The 19477-nt window shown below is 40.5% G+C and overlaps 9 non-coding genes across 9 annotated transcripts; 6 read left to right on the top strand and 3 right to left on the bottom strand.

Annotated features, from left to right (window-relative positions):
• Positions 1-726: 726 nt before the first annotated feature.
• Positions 727-800, top strand: TRNAI-AAU (transfer RNA isoleucine (anticodon AAU)). The gene has a single exon. It is a non-coding gene; the product is annotated as a tRNA-Ile (tRNA).
• A 3617-nt stretch (positions 801-4417) lies between these two features.
• On the top strand, positions 4418-4532 carry LOC134603850 (U5 spliceosomal RNA). The gene has a single exon (XR_010090592.1). It is a non-coding gene; the product is annotated as a U5 spliceosomal RNA (small nuclear RNA).
• Positions 4533-6171: 1639 nt separating this feature from the next.
• On the top strand, positions 6172-6286 carry LOC134603836 (U5 spliceosomal RNA). The gene has a single exon (XR_010090578.1). It is a non-coding gene; the product is annotated as a U5 spliceosomal RNA (small nuclear RNA).
• Positions 6287-7946: 1660 nt separating this feature from the next.
• On the top strand, positions 7947-8061 carry LOC134603779 (U5 spliceosomal RNA). The gene has a single exon (XR_010090525.1). It is a non-coding gene; the product is annotated as a U5 spliceosomal RNA (small nuclear RNA).
• An 859-nt stretch (positions 8062-8920) lies between these two features.
• On the top strand, positions 8921-9035 carry LOC134603778 (U5 spliceosomal RNA). Its single transcript, XR_010090524.1, has one exon. It is a non-coding gene; the product is annotated as a U5 spliceosomal RNA (small nuclear RNA).
• A 2343-nt stretch (positions 9036-11378) lies between these two features.
• LOC134603814 (U5 spliceosomal RNA) lies at positions 11379-11493 on the top strand. The gene has a single exon (XR_010090559.1). It is a non-coding gene; the product is annotated as a U5 spliceosomal RNA (small nuclear RNA).
• A 638-nt stretch (positions 11494-12131) lies between these two features.
• Positions 12132-12272, bottom strand: LOC134603748 (U4 spliceosomal RNA). Its single transcript, XR_010090496.1, has one exon. It is a non-coding gene; the product is annotated as a U4 spliceosomal RNA (small nuclear RNA).
• A 1397-nt stretch (positions 12273-13669) lies between these two features.
• Positions 13670-13886, bottom strand: LOC134603943 (small nucleolar RNA U3). Its single transcript, XR_010090675.1, has one exon. It is a non-coding gene; the product is annotated as a small nucleolar RNA U3 (small nucleolar RNA).
• A 2732-nt stretch (positions 13887-16618) lies between these two features.
• On the bottom strand, positions 16619-16690 carry TRNAE-CUC (transfer RNA glutamic acid (anticodon CUC)). The gene has a single exon. It is a non-coding gene; the product is annotated as a tRNA-Glu (tRNA).
• Between the last annotated feature and the right edge of the window lie 2787 nt (positions 16691-19477).

Raw genomic sequence — 19477 nt, 5'->3', positions numbered from 1 at the left:
AACCCACTAGGGCAGTAGTTAATTTAAAAACGGAACAACTGAAAACAATAGAAATTGGGGGAATGTGCGGTGATGCAACCCCTGTTTGACTATATTCTTTCTCTCACTTTTAAATGTGCTCAACATAAGAGAAAAAAAAGTGAGGGAATGTGGTGACATTCTGTCATCAAACTAATATGGTGACCAGGGGTCATGTGACCAAGCTCATGTATGCCTTTCTCACAGTGGGATAAGCTTTACCTTTGATATGGTAATTCAATACCTTTACAGGTCAGGAAAGAGATAACCACTCCCCCCTATCCCCATTCCTTTCTGTTCCTTCTTGGCTGTGCTACTAAGCAGACCCTTAAGCAGACATGGGCTAATTTTTATCATGGTGAACTGTGAGTGGGATCTGGTGATTTTATAAGATTTAGTTGTTATTGTTAGTTAGGTTGTTGTTGCTGTTGTTGGTATAGTTAGTTAGATTGTGTGTCATTATTTGCATGTTGTTGTTGTTTTGTCTCTGAATAAATATTTGTTAAAGTAGACGGACCAGAGTTTATATGTGTATGCGTACATAATAATTTATAGAGTTTGGTAATACACCACCTGCACTACCTGGCATCTACAGCGACAGTGGCTTGTTGGGTATGTAGGCTTCTTTCTCTAACTGGGATTGATCACTCCTCGAGGGCCCATTCAGTTGGCTCCTGTAGACATAGCTGTCAGTACCATGACTATCGTGGCCGGTTAGCTCAGTTGGTTAGAGCGTGGTGCTAATAACGCCAAGGTCGCGGGTTCGATCCCCGTACGGGCCAGCTAAGTTTTGGTTATCATCTCCAAGGCAAAACTTTCAAATAGCCAGAGAATCATGGGGAACCTTGCTTTTAGACACCGGTAAGGTAATGAAGGTTTTAAACCCTTCAGCAACTTGTAATGGGAGGGAAAGGGGCACTAGAGGGTCCTGCAGTGCCAGGAAACTTGGTTTCTTAGCGCTATAGGGTCTTTAGGTTCCCCCCACCCTCAGGATCCCACTCCCGTTGAAGTGATTAAACACTCGCCTTTCTCCAGTGCCGGGCTCCCTCGGTGCTGGGAAACTCTCCTCCTCCTCCTGACGTCAGCGCTGAATGAGCATGCGCGGCAGGAGCCGCCCATAGGAAAGCCCATAGAAAAGCTGTCTTGATTTTCACAGTGAGAAGCGCAGAAGCGTCTCTAGCGGCTGTCAGTGAGACAGCTACTAGAGGCTGGACTAACCCTAGTGTAAACATATCAGTTTACAGCTGCAGGGTTAAAATCTGTGGGACCTGGGACCCAGACCACTTCATTGAGCTGAAGTGGTCTGGGTGACTATAGTGGTCGTTTAAGGACAGAGACAATTGTACAAGTTCTGATCAAAGCAAAACCTGGAATTTGACTATGTGTCTGTTCAACCATAATTCACCTTTTTCATATTAAGTGCACCCACACTTATTATAGATATTTTTTTTCAGGAGAAGCAGGGCTTTCATTTCACATCAAATATTTCTATCTGGAACTATTTAATATGAATAAAATCTAAAACAAAGTTTAAGAAATGTTATATTTTTTTAGTTCTGCATGGCATTTTAACTGTGAATATCATAATACTGTTAGCTTTTATTGCAGTAAAATACACATATTTGTATTCAGCAATGTCTCATGAGTACTCCCATGTACAGGAACTAAAAGGAGAGCTGGGAGAGGAAAATAATGTCTGGTCTCTGAGCAGGATGGGCACCAACCCTATATGTAAGCGACAAAAAAAGGAAACAAGCTTTGCCCAGACCAAAGTGTACTGAAAACTGCTTTAAAAATTAACTTTTAAGAACTATCATTTAAAATCAGTCATAATGAGGAAGTGAGTGGGAATTAAACAGACTCCCTTAAACACCTTAATAGGTGCAAAATAAAGCACAATGTTGTCTAAAGCAACTATGTTGCAACGTGCTTTATAAAAAGAGAGAATTGTTGCTCTTGCTGGCAGAGACAGCTTCACTGTAGTGAAATGATTAAGCACACAGAGATAAATCTTTCTGCTGCTGATAGAGACCTGTGAATATGTGTCTCGTGCAGCAAAAAGGGGAGTTGGTCAAAAAATGATGCAGACTCCCTTAGAAGGGAGCTTTGTGAGTGCAAGGATACAATACTGTGCTGTCTAAAGCCACAGTGTTGTTATGTAACAGGTGTTGCTAATGCTAGCAGAGAATGAAAAATATGTGTCTCATGCAGCTACACGTTAGTGAAGAACATTTAGCACCTCTGAATGTATGTCTCATGCAGCCCACTTGTCACTGCAAATACTGTGCTGTCTAAAGCCACAGTATTGTTGCTAGTACCTGTTACTGGCAGAGACAATGCACAAGTTGTCAGCTTGTTCAGCATAAGGTTCTATATAGATAGTTGCCGTCTGGGAGGAGTTGGACTGATCGGTCTGAGCGGGAAAAACCCTAATCTGAGCCTTCAAGGGCACCTGAGTAGAATAATACACTTAAACTATCTATACTATGTGCATGCCTATAGTGCATAGAATTCTATAGTAAGATCGTTGGTAATATGCTATTACTATAGTGCACATAACACTGAATCTAGCCTGGTAAGGTGAAGTGAAATCCTTCCTGTCAGCCCTCTATGGATCATGAGTCAAATGATGTTCACATATGGCAGTCCGAGAGTGCGAGTGTACCCCGAAGCACGTTTCGCCAGCATGGGCGGCTCTTCAGGGTTTTTTAAGCCAATGGTTTTACAGTGTTTCCTCTCACTGTCACACATTTGTCCTTGCACAATCTGAAGTCGGTCGTAACTTTTCCAGAGGCGGGTTCGCACAAAGTTGGCCAAAGAAGTACGTTTATGGAGGTTGGCGGGCCCCTTCTTATAAATTCCACTTGAGGGTTTATGTATTTCCCACTTAGGTGTAGTCCCAAAAAGGAAAGTTCAGGCCTTCTTTGAGCCGTGTCCTTTGGTAGTGGTGCTGACCTTGTGGGGCTAGCAAATACGTAATCCACAGGTGGTCTTCTTCACGGATAATCTAGCAGTTGTGCACTCGGAACTGTCTTTCAGCAGCTTCAAGGCCGGTGGTGAGTTTTCTGTGGGGCTTTGTTCACTTGTGTATGGAGTTAAATGTCTCTTTCCGGGTGCAGCATGTCCCTGGTTACCTTAATGCAATTGCAGACTCTCTCTCTCGTTTTCCGTGGGAGCGGTTCAGGCAGGCAGCACCGGAGGGCCTGCCCTGTCTGGAAGTGATGTGGAAGCTTAGGATGTCATGCTTGCAGGATGGGTGAGGTCTTCGCTATCTCCTGCTACATGGAAGGCGTATGAGAGGGTCTGGCAGGATTGGTACCGACTGGTGGCGCAGGTAGGGTCAATTAAGGGGTATTGCTATTTACTGACTAATCTGGCTCAGGAGGGATGTATTAACAAGTGCATGTCAGCACTAGCCTTAAACCATATGTTTTAGTTTTAATATGTTTTGGATCATTGTCCGCGTTAACGCACCTATTTTATTACTGGTTTTGCAGGATAATTATTTTAATAAATTGTCTGCAGCTTTATCTTATACCCATAATCGGTGTTGTGTTTTATTTACTATACCAAGCTTTGTATTTGCTAGAGCAAGCTTAAACATTGCAGGTACAACCTGGAAATGTAGTGTTGAGGAAAGTGTGGACAAAGGACGACACTGGCGTTCACATGGTTAACAGCTGCAGGACGCAACAGTTGCTCAAAGAATTCATGTAACAGCATATCAGCTCGGGGCGTACCTAATTTACATACCCACAATGCTTTGCAAAACAAAATGGCCATTTTTATTTACGTATTCAAATAATGATAAGTCTTTTTTTTTGTCATTCTTTCTTTTATTGGGGCACTGGGGTGTAGTGTACAAAAAAATAAAGGGAGGGTGCAATAGTAGATAGGCGCATATTACATTTGTGTAGTATTACGAAAGCACTCTTGAAATTAATAGCCTCTTTGAACTTTTTTGGAAAACAAGCAATGCAGTCTACAAACAGGAAATGTAGTTTTGAGGGATGTGTGGACAAAGTACGACCCCAGCAATCACATGGTTAACAGCTGCAGGGCTCAACAGTTAGACAAAGCATGCAGTCAACAGCATGTCAGCTGGGTACGTGCCTAATTTACATACCCACAATGCATTGCAAGGCATGATGGCCATGTTCAATTAGCTACTAAATTAATAACAGTTTTTCAGAGGCAATACGGTATGTTTTTTATTTAACCCCTTAAGGACACAACTTCTGGCATAAAAGGGAATCATGACGGAATATATCCGCCATGTGTCCTTAAGGCGGTAATAATTATACTGGATTCTCCATGTTGCAGTTTATTGTAGTATTGCTCTCCATATGTTTAGAAGCACATGTCTGAAACTGATGTGCTACCGTGACTTTTTGGTTGCATGCTCTGGTTTCTCTTCAGACCGAATAAATCTTTCGCCTTTTACTAAAGATTTCCGTGGAGAGGAACAACCATGAGTTTCATTCAATTTTTTGAGGCCTGACCTGTGTCAGGTTAAATAATTGTTTAATAAAAGAGACCATTATAGTAATTAGAACAAATCTTTTGCTGTTCTGAATATGTCATTGCCTTCTACGGCCGAAAGGTCTCTAAAGTGTAAAGGCGATATGTGTATGGACAAGATAATGGTCATTATTTGTCACATCTTAAGTACATCTTTCTAAAATGAGATTCTTGTCCCTTATGTCTGCTCACTCGCCTTCCCTTCTTTTTATCCTTTCTTTGTCTTGGTCTTCCAATATCTTTTCTTCTATTTTTAGCTTTCTTCATGAGCTCTGGAATAGACTAGCTTCTAATATAGGGGGCCCCCACCCACCCCCTTATCCGAATAGCCCGAATTTTGTCCAAATTCACATTCGGACCGAAACGAATTGCAGACTCTCTCTCTCGTTTTCCGTGGGAGCGGTTCAGGCAGGCATCACCGGAGGGCCTGCCCTGTCTGGAAGTGATGTGGAAGCTTAGGACGTCATGCTTGCAGGATGGGTGAGGTCTTCGCTATCTCCTGCTACATGGAAGGCGTATGAGAGGGTCTGGCAGGATTGGTACCGACTGGTGGCGCAGGTAGGGTCAATTAAGGGGTATTGCTATTTACTGACTAAACCGGCTTGGGAGGGGTGTATTAACAAGTGCATGTCAGCACTAGCCTTAAACCATATGTTTTAGTTTTAATATGTTTTGGATCATTGTCCGCGTTAACGCACCTATTTTATTACTGGTTTTGCAGGATAATTATTTTAATAAATTGTCTGCAGCTTTATCTTATACCCATAATCGGTGTTGTGTTTTATTTACTATACCAAGCTTTGTATTTGCTAGAGCAAGCTTAAACATTGCAGGTACAACCTGGAAATGTAGTGTTGAGGAAAGTGTGGACAAAGGACGACACTGGCGTTCACATGGTTAACAGCTGCAGGACGCAACAGTTGCTCAAAGAATTCATGTAACAGCATATCAGCTCGGGGCGTACCTAATTTACATACCCACAATGCTTTGCAAAACAAAATGGCCATTTTTATTTACGTATTCAAATAATGCTAAGTTTTTTTTTTTGTCATTCTTTCTTTTATTGGGGTACTGGGGTGTAGTGTACAAAAAAATAAAGGGAGGGTGCAATAGTAGATAGGCGCATATTACATTTGTGTAGTATTACGAAAGCACTCTTGAAATTAATAGCCTCTTTGAACTTTTTTGGAAAACAAGCAATGCAGTCTACAAACAGGAAATGTAGTTTTGAGGGATGTGTGGACAAAGTACGACCCCAGCAATCACATGGTTAACAGCTGCAGGGCTCAACAGTTAGACAAAGCATGCAGTCAACAGCATGTCAGCTGGGTACGTGCCTAATTTACATACCCACAATGCATTGCAAGGCATGATGGCCATGTTCAATTAGCTACTAAATTAATAACAGTTTTTAAGAGGCAATACCGTACACGGTATGTTTTTTATTTAACCCCTTTTAAGGACACAACTTCTGGAATAAAAGGGAATCATGACGGAATATATCCGTCATGTGTCCTTAAGGCGGTAATAATTATACTGGATTCTCCATGTTGCAGTTTATTGTAGTATTGCTCTCCATATGTTTAGAAGCACATGTCTGAAACTGATGTGCTACTGTGACTTTTTGGTTGCATACTCTGGTTTCTCTTCAGACCGAATAAATCTTTCGCCTTTTACTAAAGATTTCCGTGGAGAGGAACAACCATGAGTTTCACTCAATTTTTTGAGGCCTGACCTGCGTCAGGTTAAATAATTGTTTAATAAAAGAGACCATTATAGTAATTAGAACAAATCTTTTGCTGTTCTGAATATATCATTGCCTTCTACGGCCGAAAGGTCTCTAAAGTGTAAAGGCGATATGTGTATGGACAAGATAATGGCCATTATTTGTCACATCTTAAGTACGTCTTTCTAAAATGAGATTCTTGTCCCTTATGTCTGCTCACTCGCCTTCCTTTCTTTTTATCCTTTCTTTGTCTTGGTCTTCCAATATCTTTTCTTCTATTTTTAGCTTTCTTCATGAGCTCTGGAACAGACTAGCTTCTAATATAGGGGGCCCCCACCCACCCCCTTATCCGAATAGCCCGAATTTTGTCCAAATTCACATTCGGACCGAAACGAATTGCACATGTCTAACAAATAGTGATAATAATAGTAGAATAAATAAAGATAGTAACTGTAGTATAAAATGATATGGTCTGGTTCTTCCTGGAAGGGACACTACATGTGTAATAGAAACATGAAAGGATAAGTAAACTATCCAAAAAGAATCCGATACAAATACGTGGATACAATGTTGCTAATCCACCACTAGATGTCACTCAATAGCCGTATAAAGTCCTGTAGGAAATTGCAACATAGTAGCTGAAATTCTACAAGATATTATAGTTTCCTATTTTCATGTAGAGTGATTCCCCAGGCTATAGTATGAATCTAGGAGTCAAAAAAATATATAAATCTTGGGCAACAGGGAAGGTGCCAATTGGTCCCTATTATAGTCTAACAATTAGCCAAATAGCTAGTCCCTACGTATTTGTCAGCCGGCACATGTCCCCTCCATGCTCTGAGCCCAATAATCAAGTAGTGCAAGATTAGTTTCAATAAATAACCCTATGCCCAACCATATAAAGAGGGATTGAGAAACCCTATTGGAGAAAGCCAGAGTAAGGTATAGGCATCCCCAACTCCGAAGGCTGGTGTCAAAAGTTAAAGTACAGTCTAAGAGCCTCCTGGTTCGGGAGATACACCAGAAAGCCCCCTTCCAGTTTGTCCAGTTCTTGTAACAATGATTATGCAAATTGTGTTAGTTGTTAAATGTCAGTTCTTGCAAATGGCCCAACAGTACATAAAGTAATATGTCCTATTGTGTTTTACACCCCACCTCCTATAGACTGTAAGCTCGTTTGAGTAGGGTCATCTTCAACCTATGGTTCTTGTAAGTTTTCTTGTAATTGTCCTCTTTATAGGTAAATCCCCCCTCTTATAATATTGTAAAGCTCTACGGAATCTGTTGGCGCTATATAAATGGCAATAATAATAATAATAATAATTTGTTTCTTAGTTATAAACAGTAAATGTAGTTTTGAGGGTTTAGACAAAGCGCAACCCCAGCACTCACATGGTTAACAGCTGCAGGGCTCAACAGTTAGACAAAGCATGCAACTGTTTTGCGAGCTGGGGGCGTGCCTAATTTACATACCCATATTGCATTGCAAAAAATAATGGCCATTTTTATGTACTTGTTAAAATAATGATAAGCTTTTAATACATATTATGATGTGTGTTCATTTAATATTTAATCATACCGGATTCTCCAAGCTACCTTCTCTCTAAATGCGTAAGGATTCTCTCTATATGCTTAAGAGGACATTTGTGAACCCGCTCTGCTACTCCGGTAGGCATTTGGCATACTCTGGTTTCTCTTCAGACCGAATAAATCTTTCGCCTTTTACTAAAGATTTCCGTGGAGAGGAACAACCATGAGTTTCACTCAATTTTTTGAGGCCTGAGTAATGTCAGGCTACATTAAGTGGTAAAATGTCAGATTTAAGTAACAAGTGAAACAGAGCATCCATTGAAATGATTACATTATCAATTAAATCTTAGTGCAAAATAAATCAAATATAAATATGCGACTAAATATTTGTTTAATAGTATCATTCTTTCATCCGTGTCATCATGCCTATAATTTCACTTTCCTAAGACACTGTCAATAATTGCCAGAGACAAAGTAAAGTCATTAAAAAAGAATTTCAAATATTTTCAGTATTTGTTCTGGAGATAATTCTGTGTCCAAAATTTGCCTGTGAACCCACACAAGTAAAACATTAAAATATGCATAATAATATAAAACCACACGTCAATTACCTTCAATAATGGCAATTATTTTTACTCACTGAATTTAAATTAACATTAAATCTTAATTAAAGCATCTACCAGCATGCTCTCCTCTCTTTGAATATTTGCATACGTTAAATAACTACATATCCCTGCATGCTCTTGTTTCTTGAATTCTGTGCACTACGATGAACTACACATCCCAGCATGCACTACTTTCGGGTACACTCAAAATATACCGAGCATTTTTTCTCATTCTGGAATCGGACAGACTCAACAGATAGACAAAGCATGTGTTTAACACCATGCTAGCTGGGGGCGTGCCTAATTTACATACCCACAATGCTTTGCAAAAAATAATGCCCATTTTTATGTACTTGTTAAAATAATGATAAGCTTTTAATACATACTATGATGTGTGTTCATTTAATAATTAATCATACCGGATTCTCCAAGCTACCTTCTCTCTAAATGATTAAGGATTTTCTCTATATGCTTAAGAGGACATTTGTGAACCCGCTCTGCTACTCCGGTTGCCATTTGCATACTCTGGTTTCTCTTCAGACCGAATAAATCTTTCGCCTTTTACTAAAGATTTCCGTGGAGAGGAACAACCATGAGTTTCACTCAATTTTTTGAGGCCTGAGTAATGTCAGGCTACAATAAGTGGTAAAATGTCAGATTTAAGTAACAAGTGAAACAAAGCATCTCATTGAAATGGTTACATTATCAATTAAATCTTAGTGCAAAATAAATCAAATATAAATATGCGACTAAATATTTGTTTAATAGTATCATTCTTTCATCCGTGTGATCATACCTATAATTTCACTTTCCTAAGACACTGTCAATAATTGCCAGAGACAAAGTAAAGTCATTAAAAAAGAATTTCATATATTTTCAGTATTTGCTCTGGAGATACTTCTGTGTCCAAAATTTGCCTGTGAACCCACACAAGTAAAACATTAAAATATGCATAATAAGGGGGCGGAGTCTGGTTGCCGAGCGGACCAGACGTGTGTCGTGCTGGCTCCTGCATTTGGCACCGATTAATCAACGAAACTGTCTAATTCAAGGCAAAATACCAGGTCAGCTGGGCATGATCTAAGCAGAGGGAGTCCCGGTGGCCTTCTGGATACCACACAAGCGACTATTACACAGATAACTGGATTCAGAGATTTGAGGCCTACTCGTGACAGAGAGGGGGAGAGGCGGCCGCTCTCCTCGTTCTTCAGCTACCCGTGGGACCCCACAATACTGCTTTTGATCCTCCCTTCCCCCCTCCCCCCCAGGACTGGTGGGGGTTATCCCGGTCCCCACTGGAGAACCCTCTGATTCACTCTAGTGGACTTTAACAAGCACCAGCAACGCCGGTGACTGCAGCCTGCCAGGCAAGATGACTGCCTTCCAAGTGGATACCCCCACACAAGCTCCCCGCCAGGTGCCTATGGATGCAGAGCCATGGCTGATAGCATTTGACAGAATCTGTGCCCAATTCTGGGCCAAGATGGCAAGGAGACAAGCATATACCTTACCCAGGGATCCACACGTTCAGGCTCAGCTCAGGCCTACGGGCTGCAGAGATCAAAGGAAGCACCTGAAGCGCACCTCACGCAGAGTCCAGACAGGGAAGAAGTTGCCTCCGGGCAGACCACCAAAGCGGCAACGCCGACAGCCCAACAAGCCACTCCATGGTAGCATCAGAAGACGGCACTCTGGTTGGCACAGTAGCTCCATGCGCAGATCGCGCCATTTGAGGGTTCCCGCTCAGAGGGGTCGGCCACATGCACCGCAGAGACCCAGAAGCCACGTGCCTGGTGATGATCTGTACCGGAGCCCGAGCAGAACAACACGAGAGTGCAGCGGTACCTGTGACTGGGAGGGCACCCACACGGGGCTAAACAGACTCTGGCTGTTATGTATCTGCAGCCTCCCATCTCTTGGCATCGGCTAGGCAGCCCCCAAAGACACACACAACACGCATACAATGCTTGCGGTACCCACATATTGAAATGGCAAGCAACCCAGTGGTTATTTTTTTAAATTTTATTTTATTATCTCCTGCTATACAGGTAGACCCTCTTCTTATATTTAAAGCTTACTAGTAATGTTAATTTAGGCAGTGCCGCCGGGCAAACGACCTTGGGTACACTCCCATGCTGTCCTCCGCAGACTACCCTCTCCCTGTTCAGCATGTTACACAGGGAACTACCTAATTTCTAGCCTGTCTCGTTAATATTCTGTTATACCACACACAGTCAGACACCAAGCCTAACATAAGCCTACTAGCCTCCTTTCTGACTAACACTAAAGTGTGATGTCCTACAAAATATATAAAATGTGCATACCCACAGCCACACTGTTTTAAATTCTGTGTAAATCTTATGTGTGCTGTTGCTGTTGTGGCAAGACATGCTTGTACTGTTTTATGTGCACGACAAAAATAAAGAATTAAAAAAAATATGCATAATAATATAAAACCACACGTCAATTACCTTCAATAATGGCAATTATTTTTACTCACTAAATTTAAATTAACAATAAATCTTAATTAAAGCATCTACCAGCATGCTCTCCTCTCTTTGAATATTTGCATACGTAGAATAACTACATATCCCTGCATGCTCTTGTTTCTTGAAATCTGTGCACTAACATGATGAACTACACATCCCAGCATGCACTACTTCCGGGTACACTCAAAATACACCGAGCATTTATTCTCATTCTGGACAGACTCAACAGATAGACAAAGCATGTGCTTAACACCATGCTAGCTGGGGGCGTGCCTAATTTACATACCCACAATGCTTTGCAAAAAATAATGCCCATTTTCATCTATGTAGTAAAATAATGATAATCTTTTCATACATATTATGTTGTGTGCAAGTTTATGTGATAATTAATTATGCCGGATTCTCCGAGCTACGTCTTAACTAAGGATTTCTCTATATGCTTAAGAGGACATTTATGAACCCGGTCTGCGACTGAGATTTAAGTTTATCATACTCTGGTTTCTCTTCAGACCGAATAAATCTTTCGCCTTTTACTAAAGATTTCCGTGGAGAGGAACAACCATGAGTTTCACTCAATTTTTAGAGGCCTGACACGTATCAGGCTACATAACAAATGTATAAAATCAGATTTAAATAACAAACTAAACAATGGAATCAGTTTCAATGGTAATGTTACCAACTAAATTCTAGGGCAAAAAATAAAATGTACATGCATGATAAAATATTACAGTATTGTTTTAAAGTGTCATTTGTTCATCCATATAATCCTACCAGTAAGTTCAGTTTCCAGAGACAAAATAAAGTCATTAATTAGAAATGTCACATATTTCTCAGAATTTAATCTGGAGATTATTTTATGTCCAAGATGTTAAAATTGTAAAGTGTTACAGAGCAATAGTAGCAATAGTAAAAATCTCCCAGCATGCTTAACTGTCATGGAATCAGGGCACATACAAACTGACAGGCGTCAAATGTTTGGGTATCAGCAAGTACCATTACGTTCTGTAGACAGGGGACTGCAAATCAGGAATAACACAATACATGTTTAGAGACAAGGCAAAGTAATATTCTAAAAGTAAAAACCCTTGTTTTTTTTGCATTATATGAGTTTATGAGCATTTATTTCTTAAACCAAATATTAAAAAAAAGTAATTCTAAGTGAATCTTACATTAGACAAACAATAAATCAATCTTGTTGAAAAATAGTTAAATATATTTTTATTGTTGTACATGCAATTTCAGTCTCCTTAGAGACTGTCAAAAATTGCCATTGCTGACTATATTTCAAGTCATCATGGCGGGGTATTGGTAAAAGTTTTCAATTAGCAATAATCACGCCTCGGATAAACCTCATTGGCTACGATACTGCCACTGCGCAAAGCTAACTCATATGATCAAAGTGCACAGTCAACATTCAGAAAACTCTCATTTGCGTTGTGGAGAGACATGTGTGCATGCTAGGTCTGTGCTATGCATTCTGGGAGGCAGTATGGTAATTACACTGCGAATAGGCTACCAATCCTCAGGCTGTTCCCAGGAGACTGAATTAGAGACAAATTGTAAATCGGATATTTCTCTTAGCTTCCTATCTGATGAGGTGACCAAGGACTGAGGTAAGCAAAATAAGTTTTATTTTAACCCTTTCTGCACTACGGGGAGGTGGGGAGGTGGGGAGGTGCAAGGGAGGGGAAGCTATAGTGCCAGGAAAAAAACCTTTAAGTAAGATTCCTGGCTCTCATACCCAGAGGGCTTGGAGGCGTGGCTTGAAGCTATTAATCGTTTAATATTAGATTTCGGCAATTCGTACTGCAGGCACTATAACAACTTCAATAAGATGAAGTTCTGTAAGTTCAATAAGATGAAGTTGTTAAAGTGCAGGTAGTGTCCCTTTAAAGGACTGATTTCTCTTTAAATAAGTCCTTTTATAAAGTAAGAAAGCAGGGACACTCTTACTGCCTAAAGCTTTTGTACCTACCTGATCTAGCAGCTTCTTATCCCTATTATAAATGTTGCAGTACTGTTTATGGACTGTGTTACATTGTACAGCACCCACTTTGTGCTTGAACACAGGAAATTCAGAAATTCAGAGTGTTATAAAAGCCTATGGACATTACAGCAAATATGCTTCCCACTGTCTTACGCGGTGTATTTATTATCTAACATAGAAGGACAGAAAACAGGACTGGGAACAAGTTTTAAGTGATCAGTAAACAGTTTAAATAGAACATTTTAGAACAGATCGGTAGCAAACTTTAATTTCTGGCGAAATCGAGATTCTTGAAAGAATTTGGAAGTGAACGGGTTAATTCACCCCATGTGTGAGAGTTTGATCCAATGCACCGGGGGACACAGGGGATTGAAATTTACTCTGTAATACTCACTAAACCAGAGTTAAAATGAGTACTTAATATAGATAATAAGTACTCTCCCTCCCCCCGCTGGATGTTAGGAAGCAGACACAAACCTTTTCAGTATGTGTACATTTAGTAAGAAATCAGACAATGTTTTAAATGGAATGCAATACATACAGCTACCAACAGATGACGTAAATACTGATAGATTTCAGAACATACACTTTGCAGCCAACAGATGGCGCATGACTGACAAATGATTACACACGACAAAAAAAGCCAAGAAATAACGCACACACTAATTAAAACATAGATAACAAATGAGACAATTTCAAAAACCCTGACGAGATATCTTTGTTAAGATAGTTGTAATAATATTTATTATAGATGCTTGCTTACGTAATCTATTCATTGACAGAGTATGTAGTAACCACTCAGCTTGTGTTCTCTCCCTCCTACTCTCCAATTAAGGAAATAGGAACGGTCATCAACAGCAACCAGCAGCTACAATAAAGCAGCACTGGGAGCCCACTTCACGCTCAGGAGAAAACACTCAAGCTCTTCCTCGTGGGTACTGAGTTTGGACACTTTAGAGCACATTTCACCAGTTACAAACTATAGAAATGATCCCTGAAAGTATAGTCTTAATGAACCTTTACTACAAGCAAAGAACAGGCTGCCAAAGGTTTCTATTACACATGTGGTGACATTCCGTACATTTCACATTTACACAAACATAAACAATATTATCAAACAAAATTTTTAAAAAATAATTCCTGAAGTTTCATAGGATTGCAATGCTTTTAAATAAAATTGACAAGATTGTTGGTGTGAAATAACAATGGCTTATTTTGCATACAACACGCCCACTAGCCAATGAGTCACAGCTTTCAGTTTGCAGGATTCTCTCAAAACTCCCACACTGCTCCCATACACACAGCCACATTCTATAACAGCGACTATCCTTCCCAATATCTTACTCAGTGTAATTATTATTATTCAGCATAAGACAAGGACAGTAAACAGGACTGTGGAAACAATTTTGTATTGATCAGTAAACAGTTTCAATGAAAATTTTTAGAACAGATCTGTACCAAAGTAAGTGTCAACTCGGGATGGAAGAGGTGCAGTATATAGGACACCGGGTGGGGTGCAAAAACTGGAACCGGCCAAGATAGAGGCAGTCGCTAGCTGGCCCAGTTCCCGCACCAAAACCCAAGTGCCTGCCTTCCTAGGGACTGCGGGGTCCTACAGGAAATTTGTCCCCAATTATAGCGCCATTGCTAAACCCCTCACCAACCTGACCCGCAAGAACCTGCCCCGACAGGTAGCTTGGACCCCAGAGTGAGAGCAGGCATTCCAAGCTCTCAAGGACACCCTGGTAAAAGCCCCTGTGCTGGCTGCCTCAATCACAGGAAAAGTTTTCTCGTCCACACAGATGCCTCTATGTTCGGACTGGGAGCAGTACTGAGCCAGGTCGGGGACGATGGCAGTTACCTCAGCAGGAAGCTCTTACCCAGGAGGTAAGCTACGCCGCCATCGAAAAGAAGTGCCTGGCGTTGGTGTGGGCACTCAAAAAACTGCTGCCGTACTTGTATGGACAGCAATTTACCCTGCTCACGGATCACAACCCGTTGGTGTGGCTTAACCGGGTCTTTGGGGAGAATGCCAGGTTTTTACGGTGGAGCCTGGCCCTGCAGCCGTATGACATTGCCATTAACTACAGACCCGGTAAGCAGAATGGCAATGCCGATGACCTGTCCAGGAAAATCGCCCTGGACAAGTGATCCATGGGTGCTTTCCCCGGACATCAACAGGTTGATCCGCTGGGATCCACCTGGATGCCGACTAGTGGTTAAGGGGGAGCTTTGTAGCGGGATCACCACTAAACCGTAAAGTGTGGTAGTGTATTTGCCTATGTTCCCCATGTATTCGTGATTACTTGTGTGTTTTACCTTCTCCCCGTTCGGGAGACTGCGTACGAACACAGCCCGTTCGTCTCACGAACGGGGACCACCCCAATACCCCATTTAGAATTTTTATTTAGAATGTTCACACCTCGCTAACGACTTGTGGAAACCACAAATTGCAAGGGAAGCTTTGGCGTGTGCCGACCCGTTCGTTAGACGAACGCCATCCAAGGGAGCACTCGCAGATTGGTTCTCACCTCGTTCGGCTCCCAAAAGAGGACCTCCCCAGCGACCCTTGGAGTGTTCACACTAATCAATTAGAATGTTGGCAACTTGTAATATAAGTGTGAAACCGCAAGGGAAGTAATTAATGAGTGCTTCCCTGGGTGGCCGCCATTCGTATAGATGAACGCCGGTCAGGGGGAGCATTCGTGTACGGAAAGGAGGCGCTTCCCTTGCTTGGTTTCACCCAGGTACCCCGTGAACAGAGGCTGTTCATGCTGGTTACCATTCTGGGGGTCCCTGAGATTGATGGGGACACTCTGTGTGGACAATGGCGGTTTGGCGGGCTTTCTGTACCTGGGAGCCCAGGAGGCGGGAATCTTTCACACGCACAGGCCCTTGGGAAGGGACATGGTGTGGCAGGAACAGGGGACAAAGGGACTAGGGACCCGGATCCAATATACGACCCCTGGGAGGGGAAGGACAAAGGGAGGGGACATTGTCTTTTACCTGTTTTCCACCCCCTTGCATGGGGAGAGTATAAAGCCGAGTGTGGCCAATAAAGCTTGTTGTTGTACCCCGGGAACTGTGTGTCGTCTAGTTACTGGGGGAAAATGGGTCTGGTCAATAATTAATAGCGGAGGTAACCAGCCGGGTTACCCAGGGTCTGTTACACTAACATACTCTGCTTTCTTGCCTTTTACTAAAGATTTCTGTGGAAAGGAGCAGCTTTTATGAAATCTGACAAAGGTCAGGCTATATAATTGTTTTTAAAAAATTGTTTTTAAAAAAAAATTATTTTATGGTTGTTATAATGCCCGAAAGAATTATTTGTGTAAATCTGGCTACGTATTTGCACTCCTACTCCAAAGCAAAAGTGTCTCTAAACGTCAAAAACAATGTGTGTGTGGCTCACTTAACAGCCATTATTCAACACTTCTCAAGTTCATTGTACAACGAGCTCTGGAATAGACTAGCTTCAGGTTGACCAAATAGTTAGCCATTCTCTTCACTTATGTTTTTTGCTTTAACTTTTATTTTTATTTGGGTGCTATTAGCATTTTTTTCAAGTGGGCATTGTTCTTCTCTGTATGTTACTTGGTATTCTGGTAAGACAACAAAAATATATGCTATATTTCTAATGTTTCCTCTTTTTTCGAAAGTCATATAATAGCACTTTCCTGCTAGTGTTGAGAGTGATATAATTTAAAAAAAAAAACCATCAAATAATTATTGAAAACTACTATTCCCTGACCGGGAATCGAACCCGGGCCGCGGCGGTGAGAGCGCCGAATCCTAACCACTAGACCACCAGGGAAAGATGCAAAATGTCAATTAACGTAAATGTAAATTGAAAGACATGAACCACCTTCAATCTCAGAAATAACAGTAAATTCAATCCACATAGGAATTCCTTATAGCCTTAGAACTTAATATAAAATATGTGGAAACTATACAGTATGAGATTACTAACATGCATTTCTTTAGTCACCCATTTATTGGCTCATGTAAATTCTGTATTGTCATACTACATAAGACAACATCTATAATCAAAGTACTGAAGTGTGGCTCAGTGGCAAGACAGCAGGCCAGGGACACAGAAGGATCCAGGTTCAGTAAAGCACCTTTGGTATGGCCCTGCCTGGATGTCACAGTGACAATTACATTAATGTCCCTTTTACCTGGACTGACTTACACTGAACAAAAGGTATTGTACGAAACTGGTTCGTGGATTGCAGGATAACACTTACAAGGAAAGGTTACAGGAACTTAACATGTATAACTTGGAGGAAAGACGTGACAGGGGGGATATGATAGAAACATTTAAATACATAAAGGGAATCAACACAGTAATGGAAGAGACTATATTTATAAGAAGAAAAACTACCACAACAAGAGGACATAGTCTTAAATTAGAGGGGCAAAGGTTTAAAAATAATATCAGGAAGTATTACTTTACTGAGAGGGTAGTGGATGTATGGAATATCCTTCCGGCTGAAGTGGTAGAGGTTAACACAGTAAAGGAGTTTAAGCATGCGTGGGATAGGCATAAGGCTATCCTAAGGCCAGGGACTAATGAAAGTATTTAAAAAAATTGGGCAGACTAGATGGGCCGAATGGTTCTTATAAAGCCAGGGACTAATGAAAGTATTTAAAAAAAAGTGGGCAGACTAGATGGGCCGAATGGTTCTTATCTGCCGTCACATTCTATGTTTCTATAACCATAAGGAGCACAAGGAATGCAGATAGGATGTTTCAATACATACATATACTTTATATGCTCCCAGAAGTCAATTTTCTATCCTTTTTTTCCCACTCCAGCTTAAACTCTATGCAGACCACTGTATTCAAGTGGATATTTTAGTTACAGCTTCCCATTGATACTGCACTGTGGTGACATTCTGTCATCAAACTAATATGGTGACCAGGGGTCATGTGACCAAGCTCATGTATGCCTTTCTCACAGTGGGATAAGCTTTACCTTTGATATGGTAATTCAATACCTTTACAGGTCAGGAAAGAGATAACCACTCCCCCCTATCCCCATTCCTTTCTGTTCCTTCTTGGCTGCGCTACTAAGCAGACCCTTAAGTAGACATGGGCTAATTTTTATCATGGTGAACTGTGAGTGGGATCTGGTTATTTTATAAGATTTAGTTGTTATTGTTAGTTAGGTTGTTGTTGCTGTTGTTGTTGTTGTTGGTATAGTTAGTTAGATTGTGTGTCATTATTTGCATGTTGTTGTTGTTTTGTCTCTGAATAAATATTTGTTAAAGTAGACGGACCAGAGTTTATATGTGTATGCGTACATAATAATTTATAGAGTTTGGTAATACACCACATGTGGCGACCATGAATTTTAGACTTCTACAACAAATGTTTGTGAGGCGCAATAACTACCATATTGATACATAATCTAAGAGCAAGAGACTTTATAGCATAGGATTCGTTGTTGAAACAAATATACAAATGTGTTTTGTTGACTGTTTTAAATTTGTGTATTGTGACTGACATATTTTGTTGCAAATTGTAGCATTTATAGGTTTCACTTTGTTTCTGTACAGTTTTAAAGTATTGGTGATAAAAAGGGAAAATTGAATAGTTTCACTGCATTGGAACCTTTGATGTTTTGGCCATTTTAATAGCCCATGTGCTGTATTGTCTCTCTCTTGTTGCAACTAACCAGAATGAAACTTAATCTATTTTAATTGTTTTCTTAGATGTTACATTTTGAGGCTTCCCTGCATTCTAAGTTTAAATAGCAAACATTTTTTGTTGTTGTTATCTTTTGTCTGTTTGAATAATTGAATTCAGGATAGGAGCATAATGTTTGTGCATTATGACTGACAGAACGTATTTTGTTGCAAATTGTAGCATTTATAGTTTAATTTTGTTTCTGCACAGTTTTAAATTATTGGTGATTAAAGGGGAAGATTGAATAGTTGCACTGCATTGGTATTATTGATGTTTCGGCCATTTTTAATAGCCCATGTGCTGTATTGTCTCTCTCCTGTTGCAACTAACTAGAACTAAACTGAATATATTGTAATTGTTTTTGGATGTTACATTTTGTACATTTTGTGGCTTTCATTGCATTCTAAGTTTAAATAGCAATCTGTTTGGTTTTTTTTTTGTTGGTTCTCTTTTGTCTGTTTGAACCATTGAATTCTGGGTAGGAGCATTGTGTTTACATGATAAAGGTATTGGGGCTAATACAGTGTGGTGGCTATTGTTTAGCCAGGTTACCATTTCCATTTTTACACTGGAGTGTGTTTAATAGAAAATGAAAAGTTTGTATTTGAGGTAAATATTATGAAGTAAAGGTGCCTAGATTTTTATATGGTTGGGAATGATCATTGTGCTGAAGTTACAGTCAGGTATTTTTCAGTTCCCATATCTTCCTTTTAAATCATTCTGTTTATTTGTAAACCCCCCACCCCCTCCCCTTAAACAAACAGGGTGGTTTTGTGTTTTGCTATCTGTGGGCATTTCTCGTATTGAGACTGTGACGTTTTTTTCTTAAAAGACAAGAGTTTGTTTGAATAGGTTAATGTAATTAAGTTTTTCAAATGGTCCAATCTCTTTGGAGCCAGTTTCAGTTGTT

The sequence above is a fragment of the Pelobates fuscus genome, chromosome 3, assembly GCF_036172605.1.
Source record: "Pelobates fuscus isolate aPelFus1 chromosome 3, aPelFus1.pri, whole genome shotgun sequence".
Classification (NCBI taxonomy): domain Eukaryota; kingdom Metazoa; phylum Chordata; class Amphibia; order Anura; family Pelobatidae; genus Pelobates; species Pelobates fuscus.
Note: the sequence above shows the minus strand (reverse complement) of the source record. Positions and strands in the feature narration are given on the sequence as shown.